This window comes from Narcine bancroftii, chromosome 9 (genome assembly GCF_036971445.1).
Source record: "Narcine bancroftii isolate sNarBan1 chromosome 9, sNarBan1.hap1, whole genome shotgun sequence".
NCBI lineage: Eukaryota > Metazoa > Chordata > Chondrichthyes > Torpediniformes > Narcinidae > Narcine > Narcine bancroftii.
In genome coordinates this window covers 81,973,065-81,995,738 of record NC_091477.1, presented here as the reverse complement: position 1 = coordinate 81,995,738, position 22,674 = coordinate 81,973,065, and the positions used below count along the sequence as shown (strand labels likewise).

Here is a 22,674-nt window from a genome sequence, read left to right as displayed (position 1 = left end):
GAAAGCCAGAGGTTTACAATCCAGTGATCATTGAGGGAATCAGAGGTGGAGAAGGTGAACAAATTTAAGTTTTTGGGAGGATCTTTCCTGGACACATCAATGGCATCACGAAGAAAGCATGTCATTACCTCAACTTCCTCAGGAGTTTGCAGAGGTTTGGTATGGCACCAGAAACCCTGGCAAATTTCTACAGATGTGTGGTGGAAAGTGTGTGGAGCAGTTATATCACAGTCTGGTATGGGGACACCAATAATGCCAGAGTGTAAAGCCCTCCAAAAGGTAGTGGACACAACCAAAGACATCACAGGCAAACCCCTCCCCACTATTGAGAACATCTACAGGATGTAGATGGAAAGCAGCAGCAATCATCAAGGCTCCATACCACCCAGGACATGCTCTGTTCTTGCTGCTGCCATCAGGAAAGAGGTATAGGTGCCACAAGGTTCACACCACCAGGTTTAGGGACAACTGCTACCCCACCACTATCAGACTCCTCAATGGCAAACTCAATCAGAGACTCATTGAAAGGTGTCTTACTTGTGCACTTTATTGATTTTCTTTTGTTCTCTCTGTATTCCACAGTTTGTTTACATTTGATATCTGTTTATATTTCTTTTATTAGTTTACATGTTTATGCTGCGTACAGTTTATTTTTTGCACTACCAATTAGTGGTAATTTTGCTGCGCCTGTAGGAAAAGAAATCTCAGGGTTGCATGCAATGTACTGTATGTACTCCGACAATAAATCTGAAATCTGATTAATGGCAGGATAGACAAAAGAGGACTTCCTTGGCAGTGTGCAACACACAAGTGTACTGGAGAAACTTACCTTGATAAAGGGCTCAGGCCCAAAACAATGGTTCCCCTTTACTCAGAATGATCTGCTGAGTTTGCCCAGCACATTTGTGTACTGCATTCAATTCCAGCATCTGCAAGCGTTCTTGTTTAGCTACCTTGGCAGAGAATATATTTTCCTCACTTTTGCAGGGAAGGGAAATCTGGTGTGAAAGAGTGAAGAGAGGTTTAAGCATTTTTTAAGATTAAATTGGTGAAGGCACAGAGAAAATATTAAGTAGGGACACATCCAAATAGGCATGGTGCTGAAGTAGTGGTGAAATTACTTGACTTACAATTCAGGGGCCTGTGCTAGTTGTGCAGAGGTATAAGTTCAAATCCCATCACAACAGCTGTAGAATTTAAATTCAGGTAATAATCTGGAATTTTAAAAAATAAGATAAAAAGCAAAGCTTTACAATAAACTCTGGATTGTTGTAAAAATCCATCTGATTTACTAATGTCTTTCAGGAAAGGAATTCTACCAGGCTGACCCATATCTGACTCCAGGATCACTGCCTTTGTGGGCCTTATTCCAAAAAAAATTCCCTTCATAAAAGCTCAAAATACCTTTGGAAGAAAGAAGTCTTTCCCTGTAGGTAAGAGTTCTCTGATACTTCATTTTAAGTTTGCCGACTGAGGACAAACAATAGCGATAGATGAAAAGAACGATAGAATGTGGTCCCTGGTAGAAATGCCGACATCTTTTCATCTGTATAAATCTTGAGACAAAAAAGAGAAACAATAGGAACTGATGGAAGTTTATTCAGTTGTGTTCTCGGCACACCCCTCCCCCACTCCTGTCACACACTGCAGCTCATTTATTTCCCCTTTTCCAAATGGATCTACACTCCTCCCATTGGTTCACCTATCCCTTCTCCTTAGTGTTCCCATCTGCCCACTATCTCCTTCTTATCTGGTTTCACTTTTTAAATTCCATCATCTACATCCCTTTCTTGTCATCACTCATCATCTTTCACCCCCACCCATCACCTCCTAGCCCCACCCATCACCTCCCAGCCCCACTCATCTCCTCCCATCTGCCATCTCCTGTCAGTGTCCCCACTCATCACCTCCCATCCTCTTGGTGTCTCCACCAATCACCTCCCAGCTTCAGTCAGTGCCACCCTTCCCTCTCCTAGCCCCTGTCAGTGTCTCCACCCATCACCTCCCACCCCCTGTCGGTGTCTTCACTCATCACCTCCCAGCCCTTCATTGTCTCCACCCATCACCTCCCAGCCCCTGTCAGTGTTTCCACCCTTCCCTCTCCAACCTAATACCATCTGCCCATCAGCCTGTCCTCATATGGACCACATATCACTTGTCAATTCCTGCTTCATCCCTCCCTGTCATCTCTTCAGATTGGCTATCTCCCCTTTACACTCTCGGTCCTAGTGGAGTGTATCATTAGTATCTTCCTTTCAACATATGATTTCTGATGTTGATTCTTCTGGCAATTTGTGTTCCATTGCCCTAGAAAATGGACCCCAGTGTCCAAGTTTGACTTTCTGTAAAACAAGAGGGCATTTTCTGGTGAAAATGCACAAATTTGGACCAGGGATTTTTGGGTGTGATCCATGTTGGTGCATCGGACCTGTTCCTGGTGTTGAGTGCGCATAAGAAATGGTTACTACTTGTGCAGTGGCCATTTCTACCCTTTCCAGCACATCGGCACAACCAGTGGAGCATTTGCTTCAGAGAGTTAGTGAGCAGAATTCAATTCAAATGTGGGGCATTGTGTGGATTTTGGATGTTTTCCCTGTGACCACATGGGTTTCCACCAAGTGCTGGTTTTCAGGGGCATCAGGCTGGTTGGTAGGTTAATCGACTTGTCATTTTCCTCTTGGGTAGTTGGGTGGCAAGAGAAGAAGGGAGAAGTTGAGGGGCATACAAAATCATACAAAAATAGGTCAGGTGATCACTTTGGTAAGGGAAACAGTAACCAGAGGGCATCGGTCAAGGTGGAGAGATTTAACAAGAACCTGAGGGGTAACTTTTTTTTTTAAAGAGAGGGTGATGAGCGTATGGAATAGGCTGCCAGAAGAGGTGGTAGAGGCAGACACTATTGCAATGTTTAAGGAACATATGAATGGATACATGGATAGGATGGAGGGATATGGGCCTAATGTAGGCTGGTGGGAAAAGTGTGTGGGACATTTTGGTTGGCATGGGCAAGTTCAGCCAAAGGGCCTGTTTCCACGCTATGTAACTCTATATATGAGAGAAATAGGTTCTAGGGATATGAATAGGGACTTTGAATTTTTGTATTAGTTGTCATACAATTGATGAGCCAAATGGCCTCCTCCTCCATTGTGAGACAACATGAAATATAAGAAATTGAACCTTAGGTGCAAGCTATGACTGTTTTTGAAGTCTCTCTGGAACTCAGTAAACATATTGTTTGTTTGTTGTTTTTCTTAATATTTAAGGGGACACTCTGCTGACATTATGAAGCTTCAGAATTAATTGTATACACCTTCTGAAATGGAGAGAGTGTGCTCCAACTAACAGGGAGTGCTTCAACCAATTAAGATATATAGTCATTGAGGCTTCAGTTAGTACTGGTGGCAGACCTCTATGACTGAAGGTGTTGTGATAGTTGACCAGCAAGAGTGTACCAGTGACCTAGGGCAGGAGACACTGACATGCCCAGCCACACAAAGAATGTTGCATCTGTTCTCAGAGACAACAGTCCTGCTGAGGTTTCTTTGATGAGCTATGTATTAGCAAGCTTAGGTTTTCAAGGCTGTCTTCACGGATATATGTGAAATTTTGTATTCTTATGTCTGGACTGCTCACTCCTTGGAGGTCAAAATCAGCTTGACTCTAAATTTACTCAACTTGTTACCTTCCCAAGCAGCTGTAGCGGATCAGTGGCATACTTCACCATTTGCTGCTCCCCCTCCCCCATTCCCCCCCCACCCCAACTTCAGAGAGGAGATCTGAGGAAGTGAAATGGCAAAAAAAATGTTGCATCAACTGGTTTCAGTGAGGATCAAGCATCATCTCGGACCCTAGGATATCACAGAAACTTTTGTTTCCCTCATTTGCAGGGCTGGATCCTACTTAGAAGATTTTTTTTCATTACCTTAATTGTCACAAGTACCCACTATTCCTTTTTTATATTTTTAAAATTTGAATGTAAATATTTCCGTGCTGTAAATTGTTATGTTATGTTATGAAGATGGAGGATTATGGGCATTGTGCAGGGAGGTGGGACTAGAGAGGGGTGTTTGGTTCGGTGCGGACTAGAAGGGCCTAATGGCCTGTTTCCGTGCTGTAAATTGTTATGTTATGTTATGTTATATACAATATGATAATGGGCCCTTCTGGCCCATGTGTCTGCACCACCCAATTAACCTGCCAGCCAACTCTCTATGTCTGAAACAAGGGAAGAAACCAGAATTAAGTGGTATGTGAGTGGTGGCAGGAGAGGTCTCACCTTGCAAAGGACCTAGTCAGTTTTGATTGAGCTCTCCATGAAGAGTCTTAAAAAGACTGTTAAAACTTTAAGATTTTTAATTAAAAAGTCAACAAAACAACTACTAAGAAACCAAGCCACCTGAGAACAAAAGAAAAGAAAAAATTTCTACACAGGCAGGAACATCAAGCAAAAGCCCAAAAGGGAGCAGTGCAAATGTGGTCTTGGGACTGACGGGCCCAGGAAGAGCTGGGGAGTTGAGACAAGAACTAAACATTATCCTGGAGAAGATGGAAAATTTGAGCAACTGATTTGTTGGCATATTGAAAGAGCTCACCTGACTCTTGGACTCAAGAGAGCCAGCGATCAGCAAAAACGGCTGGTCCAGGAAAGACTTTTGAGTTATCGGGAGCAGGAGACAATTCTGGGAGCAGCATATGAATACTCCAAGCAAAATAATAGACCATGAAAAAGTGCTATTTTTCCAAGATTTTGGTCCTACTTTAATTAAGCAAATAAGGAGTTTGTGAATGTAAAAAAATCACTGCATTCCAAAAACTTGAAATACTCGATGATATATCCTGTGACTCTGGAGGTCGAAGTAGCAGAAGGTAATCAATGATTTTTCAAGACTAAGAATGAGATGGAAGACTTCCTGCAAGGTTTATGAGAACAGAGAAAACTTGGGAAAAGTAGTAGCAAGGAGGAGAATGGCACCAGGAGAAGAATATCTATAAAAGATGGTGCTAAAGGGAGGGGTTCTTCTTCCTTGAGGGATTTCACAGGCTCTTTTTGCGGGCTTTCAGGGTTTTCTGTTTATGTCACCATCAGGGCAGGGACAATTGTATGTGTTTTTTAAGGGGGAAAGATTACTGCATTATTTAAATAACCAAAAAGGTTTAGTGTTAAACAATATTTGTTTAAAAATCAATATGGATAGAAAATTAAAATGTATTATTCTTAATATTAATGGGATAAATGGGTTGGTGAAGAGAACTATTTTGTGAAACCAATCTTTCGTCTACTGATAATAGCTTTTTTAATATGACGTAAACTTAAAGCTTATCTAAGAGGACAAATTATTTCCTATAAAATAAATCTTGAGAGAGTATGCTACAAAACTAGAGATAGCAAAATTGAAAAATGAATACCAGAGAACAGGGTCACAAGAAAAATATAGATAGTTAGAGGATAAAAAATTGAAACATATGTATTGGAAAATAAAATAAATTAAAAACAAAAATATTATGAATTAGAACAGGCACATAAAGTCTTATCTTGGCAGTTAAAGGCAGATGAGTCATCTAGAATGATGAATGCAATAAAAAAGAGGCCAATATAACTTATAATAAAAAGATATAAATAATATTTTTGACAATATTATACAAAATTATATAAATCAGAACTATTAGGAGATGAAAATGAGATGGACAATTTTTTAACAAATGTTGAATTTCCAAAATTAGAAGACAGAGAGCGAATTGATTTAGATGCCTCTTTCACAAGAGAAGAAATCGAGAAAGCTTTGGGTACTTTACAACCTAACAAATCTCCAGGGGAAGATGTGTTTCCTCCTGATTTGTACAGGCAATTTAAAGACTTATTGCTACCTCTTATGATGGATGTATTGGACAGGGCGGTGGTGACCCAGACTCTCCCAGAATCTTTCTCAAATGCTATAATGGCAGTTCTACTGAAGAAAAGTAGACACCCATCAAAAACTTTATCATCCTTAATATTGATTATAAAATATTGGCAAAGGCATTAGCTAATAGACTGGGGTAATATCTAGCAAAATTAATACATACAGATCAGGTAGGATTTATCAAAGGAAAACACTCTTCAAATAGTCTAAGTAGACTATTTAATATAATACATATGGCAAAATCAAAGTTGAATCCAAGCATAACCATCACTCTAGAAGCAGAAAAAAGCATTCAATCAATTAGAATGGTCTTTCTTATTTAAAACATTGGAAAAATTTTGGTATAGGCAGAACATTTATAAACTGGATTAGAACCCTTTACCATAAACCACAAGCCAAAATTATAACTAACAATCAGACAACAGCAGTTTTTCCCTTGAGTACATCGAGTAGACATGGGTGTCCTCTGCTTCCAGCACTTTTTATCTTCGCTATTGCACTACTGGAGGAGATAATAAGGAGAGATCTGTACATTAAGGGCTTCAAAGTTGGAAAGGAAGAAGATAAAATTAGTTTATTTGCTGATGATGTGCTATTATATCCATCTGACCCAGCTGAATCCTTGAGAAAATTACAAACAACATTAGAAAAATATGAAAGAATATCAAGTTATAAAATATGGACAAGAGTAAGATAATGCCATTAAAAAAATTGATATTGAAAGATATCAAAAAGGTAGTATATTTAAATGGAAGGTAGATAGAATCATATATTTAGGAATAATGATAGATTACAACTTACAGAATTTTTATAAATTTAATTTCATTTTTCTTTTAGAAAAAATAAACATTTACAGAAATGGAAAGATCTGCCGATTACTTCAGTGGGAAGGGCAAATTTATTAAAATGAATGTGATATCAAGATTACAGTATCTTTTTCAATCATTGCCTAGAGTATTACCTAAAAATTTATAAGCTAATAAAAGCATTGTTCTCCCTCCAGTCGTGAGAGATTTTATTCGCGCTATAATTTTATTAGCTTTTAACTATGGGTAGGGTTTCACAGTAGTCTTCAGAAGGGTTCTGGTTTAGGCAGGAAACCAGGGTTATATGGGATCAAATGGCAGTGGAGCCGGGGCCAGATATCAGCACAGCACACTACCAGTGAATCCTGTAGAATTTAGGGTCTGTGAATTAAGACAAAGAACATGGGTTCAGAAAAAAAAGATTGAAAAATATAGAGTTATTTACAAATTTACAGATTTAACCAGTCCAGGGGTCTGGAGATCCTGGTGGAGCGCCTTAGCACCAAAGGGCCTTGGACTCCATGGGTCTCAGAATGGCTGAGTGTTGATCTGCCCTCCACAAACAGGAACACCTTCTTCCTCTCTATCATTGATGAGTACTCCTGCTTCCTGTTTATCATTGCATGTCCAGACACGTCCACTTCATCAGTCATAAAGGCCCTAGACTCCATTTTCACTCTGTTTGGGTATCTCAGCTATATTTATAGTGACCAGGACTCATCCTTTATGAGTGATGAGTTACATAAGTACCTGCTGGTGAGGGGCATCGTGTCCAGCAGGACTACTAGCTACAACCTCTGGGGGAACAGGCAGGTTGAAAAGGAGAACAGCATGGCCTGGAAGGCTGTCAAACTGACCCTGAAGTCTCACACTGGCAGGAAGTCCTCCCTATGGCGCTCCATTCCATCCAGTCCCTACTATGTACCATAACCAACGCTGCTCCTCACGAACTCATATTCAATTTCGAAAGAAGGTCAGCATCGGGAACTACACTCCCAACCTGACTCACTAGTCCTGGTCCAGTCCTTCTCAGGAAGCATGAGGAGAAGCAAGACTGCCCCCCTGGTAGAAAGGGTGAAACTGCTCCATGCCAATCCCACGTACGCCTATGTGGAGTACCCAGATGGCAGGGAGGACACTGTCTCCATCAGGGACTTGGCACCACCAGAACAGAGGGTTCGTTGCCTCAAGTGCCCTGTGAGCAACGGAGCTCATTCTCCCAGTCAGGGCCTTGGGGGATCCGGTTCAGGAGGAAAGTGCATCCCCCTCCACTGTTGAGCCAGACATCCAGCCCACCTCTCCTCCCTCACAAGGGGACCAGGATTCCCAAGGAGTCTTAGGAACCCCTGGTGTTAAGGCACTCCGCCAGCATGTCTAGACCCTCGGACCACTTAAATCTGTATATTTGTAAATAACTGTATTTTTTCAACCTTTTTTTCTTAACCTGTCTTCATTCACAGACCCTAAATTCTACAGGAAGGGGTGAATGCAGTGAACTGGGATTCAAAGGAAGTGTTTTGTGCTGATGGCTGGCCCCGCCTCCTGGCTCCACCCCCATCTACTCCCATATAACCCTGGTTTCCCGTCTAAACCCAGAACCCTTCCGAAAACTACTGTGAAACCCTACCCATAGTTATAAGCTAATAAAAACATTTGTTCTTCCTCCAGTCGTGAGAGATTTTATTAGTTAGACACTTCTTTCTGTGAGAGTCCTTGACCACATCCTGCCAAGCCCAGCTCACTGCTGAACAAGCACAAGAGTTCTGTTTTTTATACTCGTCATAATCTTGAAAAACTACTGGCTAGTCCGATCCAGATAACAAAAAAAAGCACATTCTAAGTTCATACTGATACTCGTTATATACCCATGACTATGTGGCCAGGCATAATTCCAATGCTATCTACAAATTTTCTGATGACACCACAGTTGTCGAAAGAAACACAAATGGCAATGAGGAAGTGTACAGGAGGAAGATAGCTCCAACAGCTCAGTGGTTAGACCACTGGTCTTGTAAACCAGGGGCCACGAGTTCATTCTTCACTGGGGCCTCATTTCTGTGAGGGGTGCTTGACAAAGTAGTGACTCTCTGTTTTCCTTTCGGTAGACAAAGTTAAAGAATTTCATGTTACATTCCAAATGCAGTATTACGTGACAGTAATGGAACCTTTACCTTCAGATCAGCTCATTGAATGGTGTAACCACAACAACAAGCTTGCGCTCAACGTCAGCAAAACCAAGGAGATGATTGTGGACTTCAGAAGGAAGTCAGAGGAACACGACCCAGTCCTCGTCAAGGGCTCAGTAGTGGAGAGAGTCAAAGAATTCAAATTCCAGGGTGTCAAAATCTCTGAGGATATGTCCTGGAGCCTCCATGTTGATGCAATCACAAAGAAGGCTCACCAGTGGCTAAACTTTGTGTCTGAGGAGATGAGGCGGTGTCTTAAAAAAGCAACCTCTATCCTCAAAGACCCCCCACCTCCCAGACCATGCCCTCTTCATTCTGCTATCATTGGGGAAAAGGTAAAGGAGCCTAAAGATGAGCACTCAACGGTACAAGGACAGCTTCTTCCCCGCTGCCATCAGATTCCTGAACAATTAATGAACAAAAAACTCTGCCTTACTTTGACTTTTCGTACTTATTATTTTTTTTATAGATGGTTGTAATATGATTGTTGCTGACAATAAATTCTAATTGTGATTCTGATACCAGCGAATGGGCCCAGTAACAAAGTCAATTCTAATTTATGATACTTAAACACATATATTGTTTGCTAATCTGGTTAGTCACAGACAAGGCTGAAAAATCCCTTTGCAATAATATGACATGTAATACTGAATACAAATAAATGTTACATAAAATCCATTTACTGAACTCTAACTGCTCCTTTGATCTTGCTTTTTTACTTCCTCGTCCGTCAATTTTTTTGTTTGGCACTAAAAGACAGAACTTGTGTTTTACTTGTGCTATACTGGATAGGGTGTTATGAAGGATGCACATATAGATTATAAAGTCTTGTTTGAGTAAGACCCATGCATGTTATGGTTATCTATTATATCTACACCCATCTACATTAATCTCCATGTATTCCAAATTTCTTCCCCCTCACTTTCCACCAGTGACCTATAAAACAACGGGGAATTTACAGTGGGCCTAACATGAACCCTACTTGTATCTTTGGAACATGGAAGAAAGCCAAAGCACACAGAGAAAAATGTGTAAACCAGTGGTTCAATCAATAATTACATTTCCCTTTCGTAACCTCTGACGCAGTGTCTCGTATTTGGTGGAAAGAGCCAGAGGGTGGTAAATCTGTAGAATTTGTTGCCACAGGCAGTAGTGAAAGCCAGGTCATTGAGTGTATCGAAGACTGAGATAGATAGATTAGCCAGGGCAACAAAGGTTATGGGGAGAAGGCTGGGCAGTGGGGCTAAGTGGGGAAAATGGATCAGCTCATGATTAAGTGGCTGGGCGTACTCGATGGGCTGAATAGCCTATTTCTGCTCCTCTGTCTTATGGTCTTAAGTATTCCCTGCATCATCAGTCCTCTGTGATAAGTGAGGGATTGCTTAAGGTGGTATGTGGGTGGAAAGAAAAAGTTTGAAAATGACTTTTTTTAAAAAAATTGTACCTAATTGACTCGTTATGTGCACTGTTTCTAACTCCAAAGGAAATGGGCCAATGACATTTTTTCTCAAGCAATTGTTTCTCAGTAACAATTGGGTCTAGAGCAGTGATTCTCAACCTTCCCTTCTCCCTCACCTACCACCTTAAGCAATCCCTTACTAATCACAGAGCACCGATGGCATAGGGAATATTTACAGTGGTATGCGAGTGGAAAGAAAAAGGTTGAGAACCATGGTGTAAACTCAAAGTCAAACCCAAAGGAAAGGTTAAACCAGGATCACTGGAAGCAGCAGCTCCACTAGCTGCACCTCTGTGCCACCTCTTGTAAAGTGACTGATTGCACGCAGAGACGGGTAAAAAACACACTTTTAATAGTTTACAATCAATGGCCGGTCGTCACAATAGTCCTCAGGTGAATCTGAGGTAAGACAGGAAAACCAAGGTTTATATTGGGGTAGGTGAGGGTGGAGCCGGCCATCACAATACATAGACGGTGAATTCCAGTTCACTGCATTCATTCCTTACTCTTCCTTTGATTCTCCACCCACCCATCTAAACTACTGGTAATTTACAGTTATTTAAAAGCAAGATTATGTTTTATGAATGGAGGTTCAGTCATCAATTGAACTATTCTGGCCAAGTGGTGTAGAATGTTCCTGACTACTGAAGAGATTAGACACAAGAGAAACTTGTCCGTGAACTACTCTTTGCAGATGATGCCGCTTTAGTTGCCCATTCAGAGCCAGCTCTTCAGCGCTTGACGTCCTGCTTTGCGGAAACTGCCAAAATGTTTGGCCTGGAAGTCAGCCTGAAGAAAACTGAGGTCCTCCATCAGCCAGCTCCCCACCATGACTACCAGCCCCCCCACATCTCCATCGGGCACACAAAACTCAAAACGGTCAACCAGTTTACCTATCTCGGCTGCACCATTTCATCAGATGCAAGGATCGACAATGAGATAGACAACAGACTCGCCAAGGCAAATAGCGCCTTTGGAAGACTACACAAAAGAGTCTGGAAAAACAACCAACTGAAAAACCTCACAAAGATAAGCGTATACAGAGCCGTTGTCATACCCACACTCCTGTTCGGCTCCGAATCATGGGTCCTCTACCGGCACCACCTACGGCTCCTAGAACGCTTCCACCAGCGTTGTCTCCGCTCCATCCTCAACATCCATTGGAGCGCTCACACCCCTAATGTCGAGGTACTCGAGATGGCAGAGGTCGACAGCATCGAGTCCACGCTGCTGAAGATCCAGCTGCGCTGGATGGGTCACGTCTCCAGAATGGAGGACCATCGCCTTCCCAAGATCGTATTATATGGCGAGCTCTCCACTGGCCACCGTGACAGAGGTGCACCAAAGAAAAGGTACAAGGACTGCCTAAAGAAATCTCTTGGTGCCTGCCACATTGACCACCGCCAGTGGGCTGATAACGCCTCAAACCGTGCATCTTGGCGCCTCACAGTTTGGCGGGCAGCAGCCTCCTTTGAAGAAGACCGCAGAGCCCACCTCACTGACAAAAGGCAAAGGAGGAAAAACCCAACACCCAACCCCAACCAACCAATTTTCCCTTGCAACCGCTGCAATCGTGTCTGCCTGTCCCGCATCGGACTGGTCAGCCACAAACGAGCCTGCAGCTGACGTGGACTTTTTACCCCCTCCATAAATCTTCGTCCGCGAAGCCAAGCCAAAGAAAGAGAACTGAAGAGATTAATTGCCATGCTTTTCTCAGCATCTAAAGTTCTTCTTTGCAACCCTTTTGATTAGGAAACTGATCGAATAATCATTGAAGCAAAGCAAATTCTACAATAAACAGACATAAAAACAATTACTCAGCATATGTTTGTGGATGATTCATGGTAATTTACTCCATAATTCTACTTTAAAATATGTCTATTAAGTTCAAAAATGTTCCTAACATTTCATTGCTTGTCTGTTTTTAGACCTAGCAGACACATTACTGCAACTTCACTGAGTCAAGAGCATGTCTCTTCACTGTGGTGCAATATTTTTGGAATGTATCGATAACTACTTTAAATCCAAATAGAATAACTGTACTTGTACGGAGCTCAAGTAAGAGCGGAGTAAAATATTATGAAGTTTCCTCATTGTAAAATATAATTTTCATTTCAAATGCAGCAACTTATATTTCGGTCTCACAAGGAAAATTAATGCTGCTGTGCAAAATGTCACCAATCTATTTGTGTTCAAGTCGCAATGAAACAAAGATGCTAACTAAAATTAACAGCATTATTATATTGCTTTACTTTAGAGCTGCTCAGTTCCTTTGTTCAAAAGGAATAAATCTGTAAATTTATCAACATGTACTGTTGATGATCCTATCACAAAATCTGCATCGTTTATTAAATAGAATATGCCCGATCAAACAATAGCGCTCATGAGACACAAAGGCAAAGTGTCAACAATGGTCTAGGAAAGATTGAAACAGTCAATTGATTGTGGACAGAATATCAATAATTAAATTATGTGTCACTTTATAAAAAAAAATAAGAGCAGTGGATCACTCAGCCTCTCAAAACTACTGTAGTGATACCACCACTGGACTGTCTGTTCCTACCTGCCTACTGCAAGGGGCAACCCACTGTAACTGCAGGGAGGTAACCTGGGAGGCTGGCTCCGTCTACTCCCTCCCAGTCACCGGCCCCATACAAAGCCCTTGTGTAGGCAGTGGAGCACATGGAGCCAGAAGAGATACTGAATGTTGTTATGCCAGATATGTCGTACAGCCTTTGTAGTTCGCACTCCAGTGCATCACACCTACCCTCCATTTAATGAGCATAGCTGATCTACTCCAGGACTATATACTATACCAATTAAATTAAACTGTTTATTGTAGTGTGACAGTGAAAGGAGGCCCCATGCTGTGCAGTGTGATAAAACCAATTCCAGTTCGCACATGAGGCCCCAAACTGCTGGAGGGACCAATCAGATTGAGGACCATATGGGTGTGGTGGGGTGGGGGAGAGTGAAGGAACTGTCGATATTTTGGGTCAAGACTGCAAGAGAACAGATCTGGAGTTCAATCCTGACCTCAGGAGTGAAGTTTGAATGTTCCCCCAATGACCACCCCAGCTGCTTTGGTTTCCTCCCTCATCCTAAAGACCTGCTGGCTTGTAGATTAAATTCCCCTGAGTGTGTAGGTGAGTGGGAGAAACTGGGGGAGTTTTTTTTTAATGTGATTGATGTAGGATTAGTGTAAATAGTTCATTGATAATTGGACTCAGTGGGACAAAGGGGTTGTTTCTGTCCATATTTTTTCATGACACTTATGAGCCTGTCACAAAGGACATAACGCGGGTTTCTTTCATTTGCTTATTACATCTGCACAACTGGATGTACTTTTCTGTCTGGGCTTGGAGAACTCCAGAAAGAATATATTCCCAACTTCATTCAACCTTGGACTGGGACTTGATAATTGGACCTTGAGGCAGTTATACCATACAAAGAATGAGTAGTCAGCCTACCACAAAGATGTCTGCAGGTCAGTAAATGTAGGGGCATGCTTTGTGAATCAGGGACCAAGGCTGGGCAATGACATCTTAGGACAAAACTAAATTGCACTTCCTCAATCTGTTTTTTTTTAGGTGGAGCCACTAACCTATATCTACTGATCGATGTGGTACAGCTGCATTCAAGTATCTGGATATGAAGTTAATCTCCTGGTGGTGTGATGTCAGTATATATGGATGGGGCTTATCTTGTTGGAATCTGGTGCTGCACTCTAAAGATCAAATTTTTCCAACAGTAATCAGCTCCTGACCTCACTCCCAATCACACTAAGGTTATGCAGGAAGGGAAGTTGAGAGCTCCTGCCATTGTAAAGTGCTTGCATGGATAGACATCTGGAGGAAAATAGATGAAATAATATATCTGTATTAATTTGACATAAAAATTGATATTATGCAGTAAAACCCCTGGTATTCAGAACCTAGAGTGATTGGTAAAAGCCGGATAAGTGAGGTTTTCAGTTGCTTGAGACTATGTGTTGCTCGAATGGAGAAATAACAACCTGTTGGTTGAATTCCAGATAAAGGGGATTTTACTGCATTATATTTCTTTCACTTTACTGCTGTGAATTTTTAAGTCTAATTTGTCTTCAGTGAAGATGAATCAATTCATCTCTTCGTTCACGTTATCTGCTGCTGTAGTGTCTACACTATAGTGGGTCGAATAGGTGCAGCAGACTAATTCACACCAATATCTTTATATATATATTTCAGGAGTATGGAAATGGAAATAAGTCTTCTGGTAACAAGAAAGGCTTAGTCTGTTATGTCAGACCCAAAAGTACATGAAGGTATCATCACAAACATGAACCATAATAGGGTTTTCCATGGACTTATTTCCCTTCCACCATGTACCTTTTATATTCCAAAGATCCACCACCAGGGGGTGTAACGACATAGGTTCCATGTTCTTCCTTTTGCTTGTCCACAAGAACCACAATGGGGATCCTCTTCTGTTAATATTCAACCCAATCAGCCTCCACATTTAATGGATCGTCATTCATAATTTACACCACTCACAACAAGATGCCACCACCAGACATATATTCCTTTTTCAGCATTTTGAAGATGTAACACATCATGAATATGTGGCAAATCACATCCTGAAGATGTAACAAATGCCCCATTGCCACAAATTACGTCTTCCTACCATCCAGGGACCCAAGCACTTGTTCTAGGTGAAACATGATTTTCTTCAAATTCTAAGGTTTGTGTGTTGCTCTGATGCTCACACTGTGGTCACTTCAGATCTGCAGACGTTTGCAGAACATTCCGGTCCTAAGTTTCTAGTTGCCTGTAACTTATTACCCAGCCCACTCCCACTCTTAACATTTTTTTTTGGCCTCCTGCAATTTAAGCTCATAGGACCCCATCCCACTTTCTTTGATGACAACCTTCTGCGCAGATCACTACGTTTCAGAAATCAATTATGTTTTGCACATTTCCAGTATTCAGGATTTATCTTTCACTTTTCTGGTATTTTAGATTTTATTCTTTTCCTCCTACATATACCTCCTCTGTTATTTACCCATTTTTACCACACTCTTTCATCTTGCACACCAGCTGAGTGATTCAGTCTCTCCAGCCTCCACTTTATCACACACCTTCCCTTTTTGTTCTCCATACATCTCCCACCATCTTTCTGCATCTAAAGACCTTTTTTAAAATCTCCAACATTTCTCCAGTCATTGACACAAAACTTTATATCTCTCAGTGCACAGAGTGAGGAATTGCATCACTCTCTGTATTTTATTTCTAATTTAGGCTGTAAGAATACAAGAAATAAAAAAAGAATTGGCCATTCATTTTTTTTAAAAAGACACACATTATAGCAGGCCATTTCAGCCCATGAGCCCGTGCCACCCAACTGCACCCAATTGACCTACAACCCCTGGTACATTTTGAATGATGGGAGACTCCAAAAAAAACTCACGCAGACACAGGGAGAACATACAAACTCCTTACAGACAACGCGGGATTCGAACTCAAGACCTTATCAATGGTGCTGTAAAGGTGTGGTACTCATCGCTACATAAATCGTGCTGCCCATTCATGCCTGTTCTATTATTATTTTTGGAATATTTTATTTTAATTTTCATAGACTCATCAAACAAACATTATAATATTTTTTAACATTCATGTAACAGAGTTTGTGTTTATCCCCCCCCACCACCACCACCCCTCCCCCGTACAACTGAAAGTACCATCAATTAAATGACCTTGATAGGAGTCTTACCAGGATAGAGCATGGCCGTTAGTTTTGCCCCGGGCAGTGGGGGGGAGAGGGGGTACTGGGGGGGGGGGGGGCAAGAGATTGGTGGGCCCATTCTATTAGCTATTTCCAATTTGTTCCCTCCCCAGTGTATCTGGGATCCACTCTTTCAGGAACTCTACCATGTCTCTCCCCTCCTTTACCTCCACAATTTTAACCGTATTCCTCCAGCCGATGTTTTCTCAGCTATCTATCTTCTCCCACATCTTTACCCTGTCCCTTTCCCATGCCTCCATTTCATTCACTCTCTTATCCAATCTTTCTTCCATTCTCTCAATTCTTGCCCGTTCTACTATTCACTGAGATCAGATCATTCAATTTAGAGCCTCTTTATTAATACCTTATTTATTGATTCCCTTAATATGAAAAAATTCTGTTGATCCCTTTCTTGAAAATACTTTGTGACTGAATCTCCACACTCTCTCCTGATTGATATTTTTCAACTATTCACCATCCAACAGGTGACAAAATTCCTTTTCTTCTCTGCCACAATACCAACTGATTCTTTTGAGTATAGCCCCTGGACAGTGCAACCAGGAGAAACATTAAGTCTAGCAAGCACTGTAAGAGCTTTACTGTTTTACTTTTACATAGGAGCTTTATGTGTTTTAAGCAATTATGTCCCATTCTTCCAAACTCAAAAAGTACTGGCACAGTCTGCTAAATCTCTCCTCAAACAATAAACTATTAATTTGAAGAATGAACTTTGTTAACCTTCACCACATTCCCTTCATAAATAAAATAGACTTCCTCAGTAATTATGAATAGACCAGTGAACAAAGCCTCATCAGACCTTTATAAAATTGGGACTAAACATCTCTGCTGTTGCATTCCAATCTTTGAGCAATAAACTCCAATATGGCATTTATCCTAATAAATTGTGTACCACTCTATAAAACATAGGAAACAGGAACATCATAGGCCACGGCCCCTCAAACATACCCTCCATTCGATATGACAATGGCTAATCTGTTCCAAATTATTTCCTCTTCTGTACCTGTTAAAATAAATTCTTTATTTCAGCATTATGCAATTGAAAGTGGAGCACACAGTGAAGTGTAAGAAAATCAATTCCAATTGTTCCAAAAGACTGCCCAATGCTGGACTGAAGCAAAAAAGCAAACTGCTTGAGGAACTCAGTGAGTCAGATAGTATTGGTGGAGGAAAGGGGTCAAAACACTTTATCAAAGCTTTTGCATTTACAATTTGCCTTTTTAATTGCTTGCTGTATCATATGTTGACCTTCAATAATTCATTGGAAGAATACCGAGGTTCCCTTGAGCAACAAACTCTTTAAACGTTATTTTTTTTTAAACATATCAGAGGACAAATTTTGTATGTTCTTTCCAGAATCAAAGGTAAAACTAACAGGTGATGTGTGGTTTACAAGAGATATTGAGGCCCTGGTGAAGAAGGAGGTGGCAAGAAGGTGTGAGCACCAAGGAACAAATGAGGTACTTTAGGAGTATATGAAATGCAAGAAGGAAATCAGGAGAGCTAAAGGAAGGCATGAGGTTAGTCTGGCATAGAGGTGAAGGAAAATCCAAAGGGCTTCTACAGATACAGTAAGAGCAAAAGGATAGCAAGGGACAACATTGGTCAACTATGTATAGAACCAAAATAGATGGGGAAGATCTTAAGTGTTTTTTTTTTACATCTGTATTTACTTGGGAGACAGACATCAAATCTATAGAAGTAAATAAGCCAAACAGTAGTGAAGTCATGGACCCTATACAGATTACAGAGGAGGAGGTGCTTGCTGTCTTGAGGCAAATAATTAATCCCCAGGCCCTGACAAGATATTCCTCAGACCTGGTGGGAAGCTCCTGCAAAAATCTAGCTACAGATTTGAAAGTATGTTAAACCAGATGAAGCATGATGGTCCCCAGGTGCAAGTCACAATTGAGCATTCCTCCCCTTATGACACACACCTCACAAATGGCCCTCCAGCATTGCCCACAGATCACAGCCAGAAGCAGACTTAGAGTGAAAAAAGAGAGATGAACATGTACTACTTTTTATAATTCTTGGGCTGGAGGCCAGCCCAGGTCTCAAGTCAAGTGACTTCAGGTGAAACATATGACCAATTGGAAGGAGGTTTAGTCAGTTGGGGGGAAAGTGGGGGGGGGGGTCTCATTTTGATTGACAAGGGAGAAGTGATCTTCAACCGATAACCTTTGACTAGTGAGGCATTATATATTTAATCAGTGAGGTGACCCTCCATGTTACAGAGGATGAAATGGATTTGGGAATAGAAATACACAATTCCTTGAAAATAGCATCACAAGTAGATTGGGTTGTAAAGAGAGCTTTTTTGAGCATTGTTCTGCAGAAATCAAAGTACTGAGTGTAAATTTCCAAATATATGTTGAAATTATATATGACATTGGAGAGACTAAATTTGTAGTTTTGTATGCAGTTTTGGTCACCTACCAATAGGAAATATATCAATGTGGCGGCACACATCACTCGGGGCAGCCGCAGGAAGATGGTGCTGTCAGGGGACCTCAGTGCCTCGTGGCTTAGTCCAAAGCGTGTGCCTCCGGCAAATAAAGGGCGCGCATGAAGTTTGAATAAATCAGTTCAACTGAAACCCCTCACCATCCTGTGGTTTGTTTCAGAGTTAGTAGCTGCCGCTACAACAATATTATTTAAAGAGTGGAGAGGAAATTTACAAGGATGGCTGAAATACCTGTTTCTGTGGTGTAGTGAGCCTGTCTACATCCTCCTTTTAACCCACACTATCAATCAGCCAAGCTTTGTTAATTCCCTCATCCAAATCATCGGCATCAGTGGGGAACAATTAATGCCACAAGCTCAATCCTTGCAGCACTCCACCTGAACGTGACCCATTTGCTGGTACTCCCTGTCTTCTGGCAGCTAGGTAATGCCCCCATCCCTGATTACAAACTATCCCAATTCCATGGGCTCTAATTTAGTTTAAAAACCTTTTGAATAAGAAAAATAAAGCAAGGAGATGAAAAGGATGATAGAAAGATTGTGGGTTCTTAGCATCTTGACAGCTAAAGGTGTACCCATGATGAATGAGTGATTAATCTGGGGATGGACAAGAGTCTAGAATTGGAAGAGATCAGGTATCTTGGAATATTACAGAGCTGGGGAGTATTAAAAGGGCAGATAGATCTGTAAACAAGGAAGGTCATTTTAAATATTTTTAAACAGGTATATATTTACCTCCAATGGACATTGTGTGACCTGCTGAGTTTCTCCAGCACATGTGTATTTAAAAGCATTTTTAAAGTCAAAATAATGCCTAACAAAGCTTGAGTGTAAGCACAGAGATATGGACAAAGTTAGGTGTAAATTGGGCTTGCCTTTATCTGAGAAGGAGAATAATGAACATGGTATGTTAGGTGCAGCTGAATGGAGTGAAAACATGAAAGTCTGTGATTCTAATTAAAACGGAGAAATGCTGGAAGGATTCAGCCAGTATTGCAGTGTCCAGAGAAAGTAAAGATATATTACCAGCATTTTAAGCCTGAACCTCTTCCTTAAGGTATGACTGAATGAAAAAAAACAGCTGTATGAATGAAAGACTGGGGGAAGAAAGGGAGCGGAAGGAGTACAGACCAACAGACAAAGGGTATTAATTGGATAGGATAAGAGGAAATGTGAGAATTGATTTTTGGCTTTGTGAAAGGAGATAGAGAGCAAAGGGAAGAGGGGAACAGACAGAGTGAGAGGAAAGGAGACTGTGCGAAGAAGGTGAGGGGGATGATTTTTAACAAAAATCGGAGGTCAATATTAATGCCATCAGTTGGAGGGTGTACAGGTGGGTGATGATGTCAGGTGACATTTTTGCACAATTAATTTATTCGATCTGCCTGTGTGATCATAAGTTTCTCATCTTGCAATCACGGTCATAGGGCTATATAGCAGATACAAGCTCTTCACCCCAGCACAGCTATAACAACCAGGCTGTTGGTCTGACTTCATTCCATTTGCCTCTGTTTGTCTCATATCCCTCCAAGACTTTTCTATCAAATGACCTGTCTAAATGTCTTTTAAACATCGCATTGTGCACACCTCTGCAGCTTTTTCCATATTCCCATCACCCACTCTATAAAAAAGATTGCCCCTCAGGCCCCTTTGAAATCTTTTTCCCTCTTGCTTTAAATCTATGCCCCCATAATTTTTGACTTCCCCACCCTCAATAAAGACTATGACCATTCACCATGTTTATGCTCCTCTTGATTTTCACACCTCAGCCTCCTACCCTCCAGCAACAAAGTCCCACTCATCCAGACTGTCCTTTTAATTCAAGACTTCCAGTCCCAGTAATGTCCTTGTGAATGTTTTTTTCTGCACCCTTTCCAACTTAATGACATCACTATAACCATTTGGAATGCAACCATCTGCCCGCTCCCACTCAACCTACAATCCAGCTCCCACATTCTTTCCTCAGAGCTCAACATCAACTCATAAAAAAACAACAACACATCCTCTGGCAAGTCATTTTACAATTTTCCGACTGAGCATTGAGTTTGCTAATTTTCAACCAAAACCAGAGATCCCATTTTTGAGTAGGAGTTGTGGGTTATGTAAAAAGTCTTAATAATGGAGGCTGCAGAACCATCAGCAATTGATCATGATTTTGATGGAAACATTAACAGTTTTTCTGGACCTACCCTTTGTTTGCTCTTCTATTGCTAAACTCCTTTAATTGCATCATTATCCCTTTTAGTTTTTAACCTCTCCTGCTCTCCACCTTATCACTGACATTCCCTTATCTCTGTTATTGTTTAAAAGCTGATACAATAACTCAACTTCTTCATCCTATTTAGCCTGCGAGGGTGAGGGGGGGGGGGCGTCCAGCAATGGTATAATGGAAGCATTTAATGGGCTTTTAGATAGACATGAATGTGTATGGATATGGTCATGTGCAGAGGTGCAGTGCAAATCTTTTACATGCTGGAGCTCACCAAAAATGGTGACAAGGCATTCTCGTAAGACCTGGCCTTAGTGATGGCCATGTTGCATTTAGTATTGTATAATCGACAGCAAACTGTAGGGCGACCAGTCGTGGAAGAAACAGGTATGTCCAGAATAGAGAATAGCACTCTGCGGAGGTGGGGGGTGGGGCAAAGACAGGCATGTGTGTTTCACTGGCGCTGACACAGCCATTCCAGCTGGGGGATTATGGGTAGCAAAGATGCCCATTGATTCCACATTGAGCCACCGCCACCGTTGCCCTGAGCAGGCCCATGATGTGCTAGAGTGTCCCAATGCGCTGTCGGAGCGGCGCTCTGATGAACTCTGGCAGCACTGCACCCCTGGTCATGTGCAGGCAGAAAAATTTGAATTTAATTTGGCATCATGTTCGATGTTAACAGTCTGGGCCAAATGACCTGATCCTATGCTGTACTGTTCTATGTTATATCCATGTCTCCATCATTTGTTTTTATTTCATAGAGTTACTGAGTCATGCAGTTAGAGCAGGGATGATGAGAAATATCTTCAGACAGAGGACGATGAATCTATGAAATTTGTTGCCACAGACAGCTGTGGAGGCCAAATCATCGTGTATATTTAAAGAGAAGATTCATAGGTACTTGAGTAGTAAGAATGTCAAAGGTTATAGGGAGAAGGCAAGAGAAATGGGTTGAGAGGAAATATACATCAGCCAAGACTTGAATAGTGGAGCAGTCTCGATGGCCCAAATAGCCTAATTCTGCTCCTACATCTTATCATCTTATAACATGAATGCAATCCTTTTGACCTACTGAGTCCATGCTGAACATGGGGCACACATTTTGCACCAACCCTACACTGATCCCCTTTGTATTTTCCCCACATTCTCATCAACTCCTACCCCCCCCCCCCCCCACCCACGATTCTACCGTCTATCTGCACTCTAAGGGCATTTATCATAGGCTAATTAATCTAAGAACCTACACACCTTTGAAAATGAGGGAAGATCCAGATCACTGATACAATGGCAAGGTGATACCCACAGAACTGCACTGGAGATCAGGAATGAGCCAGGGTCGCGGGAGCTGTGGAGCAGCAGCTGTAAAAGATGCACCTGCTGTTCATGATTCCATAGAACACTACAGCACAGAAAAACAGGTCACTTGGCCCCACTAGTCTTAAAATTCCAATTTGCTCTTGTTTTAGGGTTTATTGCTGGGGCCATTTTGATGTGTAATCTATAATCTTCTGAACATTGTTAACTTAATCTTTTAGTAAGAATCTCCTCATCAAAAACCCAAATGGGCAATGCCAGCCAGATTCTATTTCTTATGAGGTCATGAGGTCAACAGAAGTTTATAAAACTTCACAATCAAAACTTATTCATGAACAATGGTTAACTCTCAACTCTTTAAAGGTCATCAACATGGGGTTGAAAAGGGAGAAAAACATAGCTAATGAGCATCAGAACTAAAAGGCAGAGGAGGATAGCCAGCAGAGCTGCTACCTCGAAGGTTGATTGGCCCACGTTCTATCCGACTTCAAGTTTGACTGTGTTGAATTCTCCCTGTGACAACATGATTTTCCTCCAGTTGCTCCAAGTTCCC

At 41.4% G+C, this 22,674-nt stretch overlaps 1 long non-coding RNA gene across 2 annotated transcripts in view; it reads left to right on the top strand.

The window, feature by feature from the left end:
- Nucleotides 1-14,122, top strand: part of LOC138742345 (uncharacterized) — a 209,486-nt gene extending 195,364 nt beyond the window's left edge. The window contains exons 4-5 of one of the 2 annotated variants that reach the window (XR_011344094.1): nt 1,306-1,433; nt 13,942-14,122. This is a non-coding gene — a long non-coding RNA (uncharacterized lncRNA). Of the gene's footprint in view, nt 1-1,305; nt 1,434-8,883; nt 9,417-13,941 lie in introns of those variants that run through there. The other variant, XR_011344093.1, reaches the window with a different exon arrangement.
- Nucleotides 14,123-22,674: the final 8,552 nt, after the last annotated feature.